This window comes from Malaclemys terrapin, chromosome 3 (genome assembly GCF_027887155.1).
Source record: "Malaclemys terrapin pileata isolate rMalTer1 chromosome 3, rMalTer1.hap1, whole genome shotgun sequence".
NCBI classification, from domain to species: Eukaryota; Metazoa; Chordata; order Testudines; family Emydidae; genus Malaclemys; species Malaclemys terrapin.
This window is the reverse complement of record NC_071507.1, coordinates 151,994,293-152,010,242: the sequence shown is the minus strand read 5'-3', so window position 1 is coordinate 152,010,242 and position 15,950 is coordinate 151,994,293. Positions and strand designations below refer to the sequence as shown.

The following is a 15,950-nucleotide window of genomic DNA, read 5'->3' as shown; positions in this document are numbered from 1 at the left end:
TATATGTTTTTTTTTGTCTTTGGAGAATATTAAATTCATTTGGGGCCCTGTGGTTTTGGTGTGCGTATACTAGTATTACAACAGAACATAATTTGCCACAAGTTGGCACAGGATTCCAGATAAATGCAGAATAGACTATCATTTTTACTGACTTGTTTGTAATATCTGAAAATCTTTTTCATTGTACCTGTTAAGTTTTTCCAGGGGAGGACCCCATGTGCCACTGTTTTGCTTTGGTTTGCTTTCACCTCTGCACTAACTGACCAGAGGTCTCTTTATAGCTGTTTAGCTGAATGTAGATTTAATGCCACAAACTGTTCTTTCTCTCTGAGTTCAGGCAAACTGAAACAATGAGCTATATTCAGATGTGATGTAGGATTTGTATATGAAAATAGATAAACTTCAATCATCACTCTTCCTAAGAATGCTCCTCTGATGTCCATCTCCTCCCTGCCAATCCTGTCTTTCTCTTGGGGCCAGGGTTGTGGGGAGAGATTTCATTGGCAACCCATTCATCTCTCGTTAGTCTAACTGAAAAGCCACTGTGACATTAACAAAGATGTTGAAGCCCTAGTACTGAAAATAAACTGACAAGGTAAATATGCAATGGGATTGACCTATTCTGGTTACATACTAATACCACTTTGTTACAAGTTCAGTTTTTAGTGATAAAAGAAGGAATACATTAGAGAAACCATCTTGAGGGGCTTATCTATTTTTATAAATAAATCCCAGTCCCCATCTGCCTCTGACAGTTCCCCAACAGTTCCAGGTTTCGTGGGACTGTTCCACTTTGACCCTCAAAACTCCATGTCCCAGTTGAAGCAGTGCCTGTCCCATGGGGCTGGCTGGGCTTGACTCCTTGCTTAGGTTGATGCAACCTCACCCTGGTGCCATGGGGTCACAACTCTGTGCAGGTTTGGCTCCGCCCCCCTGATAGCGGGATGGCTGGGCAAAACTTAAGTGAGTTGCATTGCAACTCTGTGTGCCAGGTTGCAACACTCAAATTTGGCCCAGCTGCCCCCAGACCCTGTTGAGGGGGCTGAGCCAAACATGAGCAGAGCTGCAAGCCTGTGTGCCGGGGCCAGGTTGCATTAGTTGGAACGAAGAGCTAAGCCTAGCCTGCCCTGCTGTACAGGAGCCACTGATGTGCAGTGAGCTTGCTCTGCAACACCCTCGCCCACGGACCTCCCCCCCGGGGGCGGGACCTGTCCCACTTAGCCACTTTACATGTTGGGAGGTTAGCTATAAGCATATGTTAAGAGCCAGATTCTTCTATTTTCACTAGATATAGCTGCTTATGTGTCCCTCATCACCGTAGTGTCTGAATACCTTGTATTTAATGGATTTTCTCTTCACAATGCCCCTGTGAGGAAGGGAAGTATTATCCCCATTTTACAGCTAGTAATTCATGCTAGTGACTCCGTTGAAACAACTAAGAGGGCAATCGTTGCCTTTTCTCTCTCCCTCAAACTGCTGCCCAGGCAAGAGGCACAGCCTGGTTGTATTTTAGATACGTTTTGGTGTTCACTGTACTAAATGCTTTTTACTGTATGAACTTTCACAATGCTGGGCTAAGCAAAAGTGATGCTTCCTTGAAACTGCAGCTTGTCACATAATAAACAAGCCGTGAAGCTGCAGCAGGTTGTGTTTCACTTTTTCCTGAACAGTAGCAGAGTTCAGATTACACATTCGAGCCTTAAAGTGTTTCTGGCCAGTAGTGACCAGACTCTCAGTACATCTTCATTACTCTTTTTCATTGTAGTGGAGCTGCCTCTATTTAAACAGGGACTTTTTTGTTTGTTGTGACCATTCTAAATTTCTGATAATACTTCCATAAGTAAAGTATTATGTCATATTATTAAATTAATTGGTGATTTCATTTCATTCGCTAATGAACGGGGGGAGGGATAGCTCAGTGGTTTGAGCAATGGCCTGCTAAACCCAGGGTTGTGAGTTCAATCCTTGAGGGGTAAAAATCTGTTGGGGGATTGGTCCTACTTTGAGCAGGGGGTTGGACTAGATAACCTCCTGAGGTCTCCTCCAACCCTGATAGTCTATGAACAGATATCCACATCATAACTCACACTACTTGCTTGGTAGAAATCTTACTAGTCAGGCTAAGGATTGAATGAACATGCAGAATGAACTAATATTTAGCCTTATTAGTCCTGGTGAAATTTTAACCCATCTTTAAAGAGCTTTGTATATATTATCATTTATCAAGCTTGGAGCATTATAATAAGATGTTCCTATGGTTTTTGGTTTATGATGCTAATTTTAGGTAACTTAAGAATACCTTATTTACTGACAGCTTCCTTTGTCAGATCATTAGAACACAAGGTGGGTGAAGTAATGTCTTTTATTGGACCAATATCTGTTGGTGAGAGAGACTAGCTTACCTAGAGCTTTCCTTCCGGTCATGTTAACCAGAATAATGGACTATTCTCTACAGAGCAAAATTAGACAGCAGTATTGTCACATTCTAGAAGATGGAAATTTCTCAATCTCAGTCTAATTTTCTAGTGATTATCGGACAGAGTTAGAAAATGTATGGTGGTATTATCTCTTTAGTGCTGGCAACATGCTTGGTGTTGTATGCTATACAAAATAAAGATGGCCTGCTTAGTGGCACTGTAGGAACCTTAACCTTAACTTTCTTGACTTTTTTAATTTGAAACAGTGCATCCATGATATTACATTAACGTCCATTTTGGTGTGTAATTTGCAATATTCTTTTTTTAAAGAAAGAGGAAAAACCAGTCAGATAAAATGCACTTCAGTTGGCCCAAGTGGTGAAGGAAAACTTGAATCTCCTGCCAACGTCAATGACTGGTCACAACAAGAAGTGGGAATAATGCCATTTTAGAGTAACAGTTTGAAACCTGCTGATCTTCCTTATGGCTTACCTCACTTGTCTCTTTCTTTGGGCATGTCTACACTGCAAACTTTTGCCGATGCAAGTTATATTGGCATATTCCCGCCGCAGTTAGCATATTGCTTGTAGGCATGCATACTTGGCTCCTTGCATCAGTGCTATACTTACTCACCAGGAGTTCTTGTTTTGATGCACAGTGTGGTGCACCATGGGTAGGTATCCCAGTAAACAACTTGCCCATGTCCAGCACACTGTCATTTGGGAACTTTTGGCAATGCATGGTGGGGCAGAAACAAGTCACGCAAGGATGACTGGGACTGCAGGATCAGGTTTGCATCATGCAACATTCTCTACCCATAATGCAATCTTATCTCATAATTTTTGCTCCTGTTTTGGAAATTCCACAAATTTGTGCAGGACTTGTCACTGTCTTCTATCTCTGACAGAAACATGGAGACTGCATAGCTCTGCGCTATTGTCATGAGCATTGCAAGCACAGGACGCATGATCCTCCAGGATTTGCAGAGCCACAGGAATAGCCACGGGGAACATGATAGTTTCCTAGAAGTCAGATTGATGTGGACATAGCAAGAACCAATTCAAGATTGCTGGTGGCATTCACAGAGCAGGTGCAAATAGTGGAGCGCCACTTTGGGCCTCAAGAAATGAACACTGACTGGTAGAATCACATCATAATGCAGGGTTGGGATGACACGCTGCAGCCGCTGAACTTTCAGATGTGCAAGGCCACATTCCTGGATCTGTGTGCCAAGCTCACCCCCGCCTTCCAGAGCAGGGGAGTCAGAATGAGAGCAGCTCTGACAGTGGGAAAGCGGGTGGCAATCGCACTGCGGAATTGCAATACCAGATTGCTGCCAGTCATTGGGAAATCATTTTGGAACTGTGGGCCATTGTCATGCAAGTCTGCAGGGACATTAATTGTCTCCTACTATGCAGCACTGTGACTCTCAGCAGTGTGCAGGACATCATAATGGATGGATTTGTAGCAGTGGAGTTCCTGAACTGTGGTGGAGCAATAGACAACACACATCCCACCTTGCCACAGAGTACATCAACACATTTTTCTATGGTTATGCAAGTGCTGGTGGATCACCAGGGATGCTTCACCAACATGTGTGTTGGCTGGTTAGAGAGCATAAGAACGGCCATACTGTGTCGGATCAAAGGTCCATCTAGCCCAGTATCCTGTCTTCCAACAGTGGCCAATGCCAGGTGCATGACTCTCACATCTTTAAGAACACAGGTCTGTTCAGAAAGCTACAATCAGGGACTTTCTTTCCCGACCAGCGGATTACCATTGGGAATGTTGAAATGCCAATAGTGATCCTGGGGGACCCAGCCTACTTCTTGCTGCCCTGGCTCATGGAGCCAGACACTTGCCACCACAACAGCACCAAGGAACTTCCGGCTCGGCGGGTGCAGAATGCCAGCTGAATATGCTTTTGGTAGATTGTGGGAGTGCTGGTGCTGTTTACTCACAAGATTGGAGCTCAGTGAGAAACAATACCCCAATGGTTATAGTTGCCTGTTGTGTCCTGAATAATATCTGTGAAGCAAAGGGGAAAAACTTGCCGCAGGAGCGGAGGGGAGAGGTGAAGCGGCTGTCTGATGAGTTTGAACAAGAGCTATCCAAAGAGCTCAACGCAGAGCTATATGGCTCAGGGAGGCTTTGAAAACACACTTTAACTGCAAGCCACAGTAATGTGTTGTGGTATACTGTGCTTTACCTATTCCTACAGTTTGGATACCGGTTAGGAACTGTATGGTACTTGGTGGACATCTATGAATATATACAGTGTAGTTGTCTCTGATCCTACGAGTTGTGTCACAGTGTACATAAAAAAAAAAGAATGCCTCACTACCATGAGGCATTCTGCAGCATATGCTGGGAACTAATAAATATGAATTACTTTCCAAACAGTAGGCTTTTATTGAGTAACTAAAACACTTTTTAAAAAATTCTGTGCAAATTAAAAGGAAATACATTAAAACCTCAATAAATTTATGGAGAGAAGCTTAAAGAAGGGGAAAGAACATTCCTATCAATTTTAGCTACACATACATTAACAGTGGCTCTCACGGGTCGGTGTATGTGAAGCCGTGGATGGCATTAAGTTGAGAAGTGGTAGGAGTAGGGATGTGGCTCCTGGTGCCACATGGAATGTTGAGAGGGTGTTGGAAGGGGTTGTATTGGAGTTCTCCCTGGACAGCAAAGGGAGGTGACCCCAGGATTGTTGAACCTGCAGGTCCACAAGAGTCTGCAGCATCTGTTTGCTGCCAGAGATTATATCCTGGTGCATCTCCCTCTCTGATTCCTGGGCCTTTCTCCTGTCCGTTCTGTCCTTCTCCAGACAGCCGCAGCATTCCTGTAGCATTGGTTTGCAGGATCTCTCTGAACATGTCATTCCCGGGCCCCTTCTTTGTTCTCCTTATCTGGCTCAAGTGTTCTGCAGGTGCGGAGGGGCAACCCCTCAAGGCTGTAACAGCGACATCTGTAGATAAAATACACAGAGGTACCATTGTCATGGTCACAACAGAAGGCGACAGTTAAGATTCAGAACTCCCTTCACTTGCTCCCCTACAGTTTTAAACAAGACATGCTTATTGGCACTTCTGCTTCAGTGTGTTTGTGCATGGCGCCACTCACAGCTCCAGCTGTGGTGAGTATGGTCCACCAGTGGCGAGGGAAATGAGCAGGGACTTGCTCGATTGCATGAAACTGAGCATAGGGCAATGGCACTGAATACTGGCACCATTTTCCACCAGCAGTGGTAATTGTAGCTAATATCTCACTCCTGAGGGTAACAAAGGCACAGAGCACGCAGCTGCTGCTGGCATCCTGAAGCCACCTGGGGCTATATGCTGGTCGCCTGTTTACTGCAATGGTGCCTGCAGAAGTTATCGCTGACTGGCATGGGAGAGTGTCCTGCTGGGGAGGAAGAAATAGGCTGCCATCCCTAGAAACCTTTGGGAGAGGATTGCAGAGTACCTCCATGAAAGTGTCATCAAGATCTCTCAGGAAGATTCAAGGGACATCCTTGCGTACATAAACAAACTGCTCTGCATGGCTCCGCCCCGCCTAACTCTACAGAGTAATGAAAAGCAGAACTCTACCTTTATTTGCTGTACCGCTACTTCTACAAGTCTGAGTAAATTAATGAAAACTCAATAGCTGTGTCCTGCTGGGAGGGCAGGGGGCATTACTATAATGGGAAATAAATTTAGATACCTGAGGTTCCTTTCCCTGCATCTGGCTCACCCGTGCTCGACTGCTGGGACAGGTCCTAGCTTGCGGCATAGCTGGAGCCCCCAGTCACATATCCCCCCCATCCTCTGCCTCTTCCTCCTCCACTTCCTTCTCATCCTTCCTGTTCACAGAAGGGGCCTGTTACTTAGACTCCTTGGAGGTACCCATGGTGTTGTGGACTGCACCAAGTATGACATGCAGCTCTTTGTAAAATCTGCAGGTCTGCAGCTCAGCACCGGATTGATATCTGATATGCCTGCAGCAGTTCTTTCGCTTTCGTAAAGCACTGCTGCTGATCCCGGTCATACCCCTTCTCCTGCATTCCCCGTGCAATCTGCTTGTAGATGTCCATGTTTCTATGGCTGGTCCGTACCTGTGTTTGCACAGCCTCTTCTCCTTAAAGGCCCAGGAGATTCAATATCTCCTGTCTAATCCAGGCCAGAGCATGTCTGGAGCGTGTAGCTGGCATGGTCAGCGGGACTATTGTACACAAAAAGGGAGAGCTGCTAGGTATGCAGAGATCTGCTAGGTGTCCTCGCCAAGCTGGACAATCAGGATAAGACATTTCAAAAATTTGCAGGGCTTTAAAAGGCGGGGGAGGCCCTCCAATCTCCTGGGCAGTGGAGTTCACAGTTGTGGCCAGAGCAGCAGTTTCAGGCATTGTGGGACAGCTGCTGCAGGACTGTTAGTGTCGACGTAAGTAACACTGTGTCTACATTTGTCCTGCGTTAATCTCAATACACTGGCCATACCTCAGTGCCGTTCAGGGAGGTGGTGTTACTATGTTGGCATAATGGAGAGCTTGCATCCGTGGGAGACAAATTTAAGTGTGGACACATGCAAAACTAAGTCAATACAAGGCAGCTTTGTAAACCTAACTTTGTAGTATAGACCAGGCCTTTGTATCTGTACTTGTGTGGCACCCATCACCATAGTATCTGTCCTCACAACACCCTAGTCGGGTAAGGAAATATTATGATCAGGTTTCACAAGTGTAGAGGTGAGACATTTACGAGATGGGCTTTGAAGTCTGTGACAGAGCAGGGATTTAAACACTGATCTCCTGAGTCCTAGTCTGTTGCCTCAATCACAAGACCATCTTTCCTTTCTGCTGTGTTTTCATCCGGCTTTACCATAGCCAGATACCAGACGACTTGTCCTCCTGTTATTACACAGAATAATTATATGCAAAGTAAGAGAGCTTCTGCTTGTCAAAGAATGTTTAGTTTTTGATTGCTTGGCATCTGTAATTATAAATTATAAAGATATAAAAATAAATGTCAAGAAAGGGGTATCTTGAAGACTTTGTCTTGAAGGTTTGGGAGCTGAATGCTGTTGATTTAAGGGTCTTCAAGGTTTGGCACTTGATATGGCTGTTAGATTGAAGAAATGGGTGATCTCATTAGACTGTTTTTCTACTAGCCATATGAAGTCTTATTTTCCTTCTGACCTCACACTGACAGCAATTTGGATAACCATTTTGCATCCTTAACTGCCAGCAACTATGTACTGTGTATGAAAATATGTACTTTTGAATTTTGCTTGGTAGTGAAATTTATTTGATATTTTCTAAAATAACATTTTTACTTCTATAGTACCTGCCATTTGAGGCTCTCATAGCTCTTTAATTGTAATAATAATATAATAAATAATGGTACTTTGTTTTTATATAAGGATTTTTATCCATAGGTCTCAAAGCACTTTACAAAGGAAGGGTAAGTATTATCATCCATATTTTACTGATGGAGAAATTGAAGTGCATAAAATGACTTGCCAAAGGTCAAACAGTCTACAGCAGGGTCAAGAATAGAAACCAGACCTCCTGACTCCCAATTCCATGTATTAACCATAGGAACATCCTTCCTCTTCTAAATGTAATTGCCTAATGAAAGTGCTTTGGGATTAATTTATTTTAAAGGATTCCAAAGCATGTCCTAAATAATATATGCAGAACTACTGAAATGCTGCCAGCTCTGAAAGGGATGGCAACCACCAACTGGTGCCCAACATATTGTTCATCGATGCAGGAGAGAGTATCCTTAGCTAAGGACAACACTCTCTAAGCAAAAAGTGCCAGGGGTTCTCAAATGTCCATCCAATAGAACTGTCCACACAGTAAACCTGCACAGAACTCAACTTGGGTTCAAGGACAGAGTCAACCCCTACTGGAATTTGGACTTGTGGCCAAAGGGAATGTAGGTGTTTAATACCTACAACTTGCATCACTAAAACACATCTCTGGCCCGCTGATATCTAGTGTAGTCTGTGCCTTTGAGCTTGGGTCAGGTTTTTTTATACCATTATTTTGTTTTCTGATATTTAATTAGTGAAAATGTGCGTGTGCTTATATTTAGCAACTATTCAGAGATTTAAACTCAAGTGTTTTGTTTATCAGAAAGGACTTCAATTTATAATGTGCTGAAGTAGATTACTCTCTGCATCATAGAGTTAGTTTAATTATGAGCAATTCATGAGCAAATAGTGCTCCTTGCACTTCATTACTTGTAGTATTTTGTGATACTGACTCAGTTTGTTAATTACAATCTGAATCAAGGTTCTACAAAGAAAGATCCTTAAAATCTTTCAATCTGGTCACTTTGGTGTACTGGTTAAGAAAAATCCTCATATACATACATTATGCAAAACCTAAAGATGGTGTTTCAATGCCAACAAAAGTATTTGTTTGAACACTCAATTCTTATTCAAAATTAATGGGAATTGGGCATCTAGTACCCTGGCAGCAATGAAAGTCTAAGTGTATACTCACATTCCATTGGTCATTTTTGCAGTTGATATTTTGTGGTTAGAACAAAGAGTGGTTGCGATTGTTATCTTCTTTGATATCATCTGCTTACACAACGATGGTCTCACTTAACAAGGTCTTTTTGTTCAGATTGCCAATACTTCCATCAAAATATTAGCTCACAGTTGCCCTGAGCAGCTCCTGAAAGCTACCTGAGCAGAACATGAATAATTACCCTTTCTGTTGTAATAAACAGGAAAGCAGCATGGGGGTCACTTGCTGTCTGTTTTTGCTTAGGCAAGCACTCTGGAAAGGCTCTATAAAGCCAGGAAACTCAAAGCACACAGGGAACTGCTTCCTTTCTCTTACAAACCTCCCCCCTTCTGCTTTCAGCCTCCTAGCTTTATAGTGCTGTCCCAGCCCTTCCCCAGCAGGGCTTCATTGTTAATTAATCCTGGCCCTCCATCTCCCAGGTGACTTTGTTGGCCTATCAGGCCCTCCTTAACCCTTTCAGGGCTGGTGTGGGCTGCACACCCCGTCACAGTATACCATATAGAAATACGAAGTTATATGAAATATTGTATAAGTGCTGTTACCAATGTATACTGCTAAATATAATCTCCATCTCCCTCTGTTAAAATACTGTCTGCATTACAGTGAAAACATGTCAGTATTTTTATTTAAATACACTCTGTTAAAGAATGGCATGGCCATGGGGCCAAACCCAATTTGTCTTCTCAATGAGTGGTCCCAGATGAAGTCGTTGTGAACGGGATTTGGCTTTGGGTGACATGAAACTGAGAATGATTATATAAGAAATTAAACAAAAATCTCCCTTTACAAACGGGGAGGATCTAGGCAGAAGAATGCAGTCACAGTCAGGCTGTAGGATTTGCTCTATGGTACACGTGCACATTCAATTCTGCTGCAGGCACTGAGCTATGACACTTCAAGTTCCTCTTAAAAAGATAGGAAAAATATTGAAAAGTTTTTGGTACTTTTAAAATGTTAACTCTCTTTATTACGTCTTTCATTCCCAAGGTAGGCAGACACAGAGTTGGGTCCTCAGAGGGAGAGAGAGAGATTTCTAGTTCTTTTAACAATAGCACTTCCAGTACAGGGATCAGAATTGGCACTTTTTATTTAAAACCTTTTATTTAAAAAACAGACTGTGTATTCTTTGTGAGAACTGCTTCACTCATCTTAGTCTTATGGCCTGAGCAACATGGCTACAGTTTTCCTTTAAGAGGTGATTTTTGTTTTTAAAAATTGTATATTTGTATTAAAATGTATAATGAAGAGATCATTTGAATGGGAGATTGAAAACTCCATGAGATCTGCTCCGTTTATATAACATAAAAATACTTTAACCTGAGGAAAACATTTTTGGGGCTTCAAGCTCCTTGGAGTGGTATTGAGACTTATCCTACACTGAAGTCCATGGCAAAACTCTTTTTGACATAAATGAGAGAACATCTATAATAAAAGAAGTATAGAAAGAATATAAACGTTCATGCTTCAGGCCAAACCACCATCCAGCTGGAGCAAGAAAGAAAGTTTGCCTCTGGGCAGGTTAATTTATGACTAGTTTCCTCCTTTTAAAAAAATCGCCTTTCTAAGGATAAATGTTAGCATGTTAGTTACTGGGGCAATACCTCCCCCAGGGATGCTGAACTTAATTACATGTGATGATTTTTATTTAATGGCTCAGGTGAAGTTACTTCTTGAACCAACTCCTGTGTGGTATTCAAGATTAAGTCTAATTGTTTTCTTATTCTAGCAATAGCTACTCCATTTAAGATGTCAAGAGATTGCTTCCCTTAACCTTGTTGAGCTGTGATGCTTGATGAGTTTCCATGCAAGTAATTGATGTCACCAACTATTACTGTTTTATTAGCCTTTGTTGCTTGCCTGATCCTTGACCCTAAATATTGAGTATCTGTTCTGCTTTACCTGATCAAGGGCTGGGAGAGGAAGCGATATATTTTTATATATATGACTTGAGATTTGTATCTATACACATTTTACTGGCACTCTCTACTCAAATCTTCTATCTCATTAGATTCTATGGAATCTTTTAGATACAGTGCTACTCTCCTACTTCTAAGTCCTAATTTACTCTTCTTGTAGAGTTTATAGTAAGGAATTAGAATATCTCATTGATATTTTTGGCCATTCCACTGTTTCAGGAATAATTATAATGTCAATATTCTATTCCAATGCCAAGCATTTTAGCTCATATATTTTTGCTTTTAAGCATCTCACATTATTATATAGACATTTATATTTGGCCAGTCATCTATTTTCACTTGTATCAGTCTGATATCCTGCTATTTGTGTGGAATTTACCTTTGTGTTATAAACTACTTCCACTTGTTCAGCTGGATATGGATACCTTTATATTACTGCTATCCCTTCTGTATAAATCTGACAGTTTGAACATACCCAAAAAGAAGCACTCTAATTAATGATAATAGTAATCCTGAGTAATGAGTAAAGCTTTATCTCCCATTTCCATGAAAAATTAAATGCTATTTGGAATAATAGGTAAAATATACAGATAATAAGAGATTAGCACATCTGTTCCATAGAACCTGACCTTCAAACTGTTAGCTCTGGTAAAAGATTCAAGCATCATGATATAATGCTTATATAAAAGGGCAAGTCTGTTCTACCATTGTATTTTCTGATCTCTATCATTGAATGTACATTAAATGAATTCCCTTGAAAGATGTAATGCTACTAGTTTGGGTGACTCCATGCCAAGAGAACATAGCTGATTCAGATAAGAATTACTACAAAAGGCAATCCTGCCCAACAAGGGTTAGGACTGAGACCCTGGAGACAAGGTTTGTTTATTAATTATATGTTCATCTTGCACCCTTTTCCATTAGACCAGGCCACTGTGCCCATCTGCCTTTATGCCACATGGAAGCAAATCCAGAACTCTCAACATTTGCTTTGTACTGTGATTGATTCCAGGAGCTCTTTGTGGCTCACATGGGGTTCATTTGTAAATCTCATTCATAATGGGTTGTTTGATATGTTGCTTCCCCTTTTCCTTTTCTTCAATTCAGATGTTGATATGAAATTGAGTTTCCTGTATATTTACAAAACTGTGTTGTCTTGGTTTTTTTGTGATAGGTTTGCTGGTGCCTTCTACCTTAAAACTGCAAAAAAGCTTAAGATCAGTCTTAAATCTCTAGTTCTGCTTTTGCATAACACAAAAACATGAGAATTTGCCGTTAAACAGTTTTAAGCTATTGGAGTAACTCAGTTAGTTTTATACTGTAATCTCAATAATATAGCATATGTACAAGTAGGTGGGTATTGTATTGAATCAATAAGTGTGAGAATGGTAATTATTTTTTAAAAAATAATATTCCTGCATTACATTTCGAAAGTACAGCACAGGCAGCCCTACTTTGGTAGTTCATATGGAGTCTTTGAAGTGTATTTACTTTAGAGGGCTAGACTTTCTTTAAGAAGAATAATCAATACAAAATAAGTGCCATTTCATTTTATTACAGGAAAATCTTATACCAGCTAGGAATGCCCATGTTTGGACTGGCTTTAAAACTTGATAAACAGTTGCTGCCTTGACTGGTCTGTTTTAATTTCTTTGTTGGCAGTAATCCAGAAACTGTCAATATTTGTTTATAGTGTATACAGTTAATTTCTTCTCTTTCTTTTATTTTCATTAGTGTACCTTTCATAGTGTTTAACGATGTATTATACACAGAAACATTATCAGACAAGCCAAAGTCATAATAAGGAAATCTTGTTTTGCAATGAAAAAATAGCATAATTTACCTGGAGAAAGCCCAGAACCTCGTCTCTTCTGTGTATATTATTACCCTCTTTTCTCTGATGTTATCTGTTATCTTGGATAAAGGAGATGCTTCTTCAGTATGCAAGGTTTGCAACACAAACAGGAGTGCTGAGCTGAATGAAACATGATAAGCCAGGTGGAGCTACAAAAATAACCTGCATTTATTTGAATAGCAAAAGGAAAGGATGCCACATGAGCTCCTGCAATCTCAGGTCTTCACCTTCCATGCTGTAAGACAATGATGTTAATCAAAGCAATGTTGTTGCTGCAGCTATTTCTGATTGGTGTTTTGCATATCCAGCACAGTTGGAGTGCATGAGATTGTGTCTGAATGGTTTCCTTGAATGCATATCTGAGAATGGGAATAAAACTGCAATATTGCACATCCTCAAGTTATTCTTAAGCATCCATTTGGGAACTTTGGCAGAATTTGTTATCTTTGAACATGGTCTTTGGGCATAGTTGTCCACTTTGAATAATATAAGTAAAAATGGAACAGTGATACTATTTATACTACTACAGTATTTATAAAAACATGAGCCTTTTACCCAAGTCTTTAGGCATATTTACATATTTAAAATCATAATTAATACAAAAATGTACAAAACACTGCCAACAACAGCAATCTTAAAATGAAATACCCAACACTATCTCCATGAAGTTTCTCCATGACTCATTTCCTATCCTAACCACTATCCAGACACAGGCCGCTTTAAACAGATGGGCTTTGCACCATAATCCTGAAATTCAACAGACTTGGTTTAGGGCTGACCAACAAAAGGAGTGAGTTTCAGAGTGTAAGTCCTTCCACTGGCATTTTGCAAAGTTTAAATTTTGTGACTGTAAGTTGTCTTGGCTGATTTCTAATGTCAGGAGGTTAACAGAGAAAAGGCAGTCTCTAATGTAGCCAGGACACAGAACATTACACTTCCACACTTCAATTTGTATTCAGAAGCAAACTGGTACAGCATTCAGAGCACAAGTCTAACACGCTAACTTGGCTATTGCTGCTAAGCAAGAATGCTGTCATGTTTTATAGTAGCTGAAGTTTCAGTGTGATCTTCAGTGATAGTTCCAAAGGAGAGCGTTCATGGTTCCTAAACTACAGATAATAGAGCCAGTATCCAATCCCCTGAGTTTCGTAAAATTGGAGAGAAAAGTTCAGAGGACGTGGTCTCAGGACACAATCTGGTAGTTCAGAGGAGAAACCCAGACTTCTAACTCTATTTAGGGCCTGAGATTGGAGTTCTAAGAACAGAATGGGTTGCAACTCCCTTTCGTCTCAGTGTTGAAGGATCCAGCCGAGCCTGTGTGCTTCTAACCAGCCTTTCTCTTACTGATCCAGAAGAGCAGGGCAAACTGGGAGTTGAAATCCCCAGTGTGTCCTTGAGTGTAGTCACATTTCTGGCAAGGATTTTAGAGAATGGAGGTAGGCTTATAAGGAACTTCCTTCCCTCAAAATAGGGAGAGAGAACTGGAAGGCACCAACCTGGGCTAATGGTCTCTCTGGGAACATAGGGCATGAAAGCCTCTCCCTCTGTGGGTTTGCTGTTTTCTTTAAAACCTTTGTTAATTTCCCCTTTGGTTGGCCAGCCTAAAGAGAGTCCACGTTAGGAGGAAATTTGTTATACGCTCAAGATAGGGGTGTGTCCTTTTGTCTTGAGCTGCTACAGACAGGCTTAAAGAAATACCCCAGGCATGAACAGACCTTGTTTTTGATTGGTTTCCATACACACGCTAGAGGTGTGCATATTTTGTTTGGATGGCAGTGTGAACATTTCTTTTCTGGAAGGAGTATTGTACTGTCCTCCTAAAGACTGCTTTTTCTGGGGGTTTCTTTAATTGGGTTTTGTCTTAAAAATTTGTTTTAAGTCAACAGAAAACCTCAAGGCACATCACTACAACAACAGTACTCTTTTACTCTTAAATGAGGTAGTGATACAACCAAATCTGTTGATTTTTAGCAACTGGCACTGCAAAAGATTACCACTGATGTATTTTATTAACAATTACTCGGAGTATTACAGTGCATCTGAAACTATTATGTCCTATCAAAGGGTGTCCATCAGCAGAAAAAAATACTTTTTAGAAGTCTCTACACGGGCCTGACTTGAGATGCACCAGGCCTCCATCGTACATGAGATCTGAATCTGTTGGGTGCTCTTGTAACTTCAACTCCACTGCAGTCTTTAAGATCAGAAATCCTGCTAATGTCTGAAATGTACAGAATATTTTTCTCATAAACCAGTTTAAGGCATTCTTTCTCCTTGTAGAAGATATCTATGCAGACAGGCAGGAGCATTTGAGCATAACTAAAACAACTTCCTGTAAGCAAAAATGACAATATCCTGTCCTTTTTCATAAAATCATAGAACCATAGGGTTAGAAGGGACCGCAAGGTCATCTAGTCTAACCCCCTTCCAAGATACAGGATTTGTTGTGTCTAAGCCATCCAAAACAGATGGCTATCCAGCCTCCTTTTGAAAATCTCCAGTGAAGGAGCTTCCACAACCTCCATAGGCAGTCTGTTTAAAGCTTTTGCTGTTCATTTACTTCTTTTCCTTGTAGTACCTTCTATAACATTGAAATATCTTTTTCTTCAGCCCATTTGGTCTTTTTCCACTAGACAAATATTAACCAGTTGCTTTTTTTTTTAATGGAAGAAACCAACCTAATATTGTTTGTTTATTTATTTTCTCTAAACCAACATCATCAATGACGACAGCAAAGTTCTGGGAGTAGTTTGTTACAATAGTTTAGTTTGTGTTCCCCCTACTTTCCCTGAAAAAGTGAAGCACAACATCTTAAATTATAGGCCCACTTAAATAATGTCTGTTTGTTTGTTTGTTTTTTAGTTTCTCAAAAACTGAGTGCTAGGCTTAATACTTATTAAAATTCTATATATTTAAATTCAGAAACATTTTATACTGGGCTTTAATAATCCAGATAGTTCATATTTTGGCCCCAAAATATTTTGCAGTGACTCTTGATGCTAAAAGAAACAGTCTTGCAAGTACATTCTAAAATGTCAAATCTCTCAAAAGGAAGATTAAAGGTAAAATTTTCAAAAGTGACGTTAGAGACTTAGGCTACATCACCACTATGAGCTAGGGTGTAATTCCCCTGCTTGTGTTCACATACTCGTGTTAGTGATACCTCTTTGAGCTATCATGCTATCATGCGTATAAATAGCATTATAGCTGTGTTAGCTACAGGTAGTAGTGGCGCC

The 15,950-nt window shown here is 40.8% G+C and overlaps 1 protein-coding gene across 41 annotated transcripts in view; it reads left to right on the top strand.

The window, feature by feature from the left end:
* RIMS1 (regulating synaptic membrane exocytosis 1) overlaps positions 1-15,950 on the top strand; it is a 508,694-nt gene that overhangs the window by 460,805 nt on the left and 31,939 nt on the right. The gene's annotated exons all lie outside the window — the stretch shown is intronic.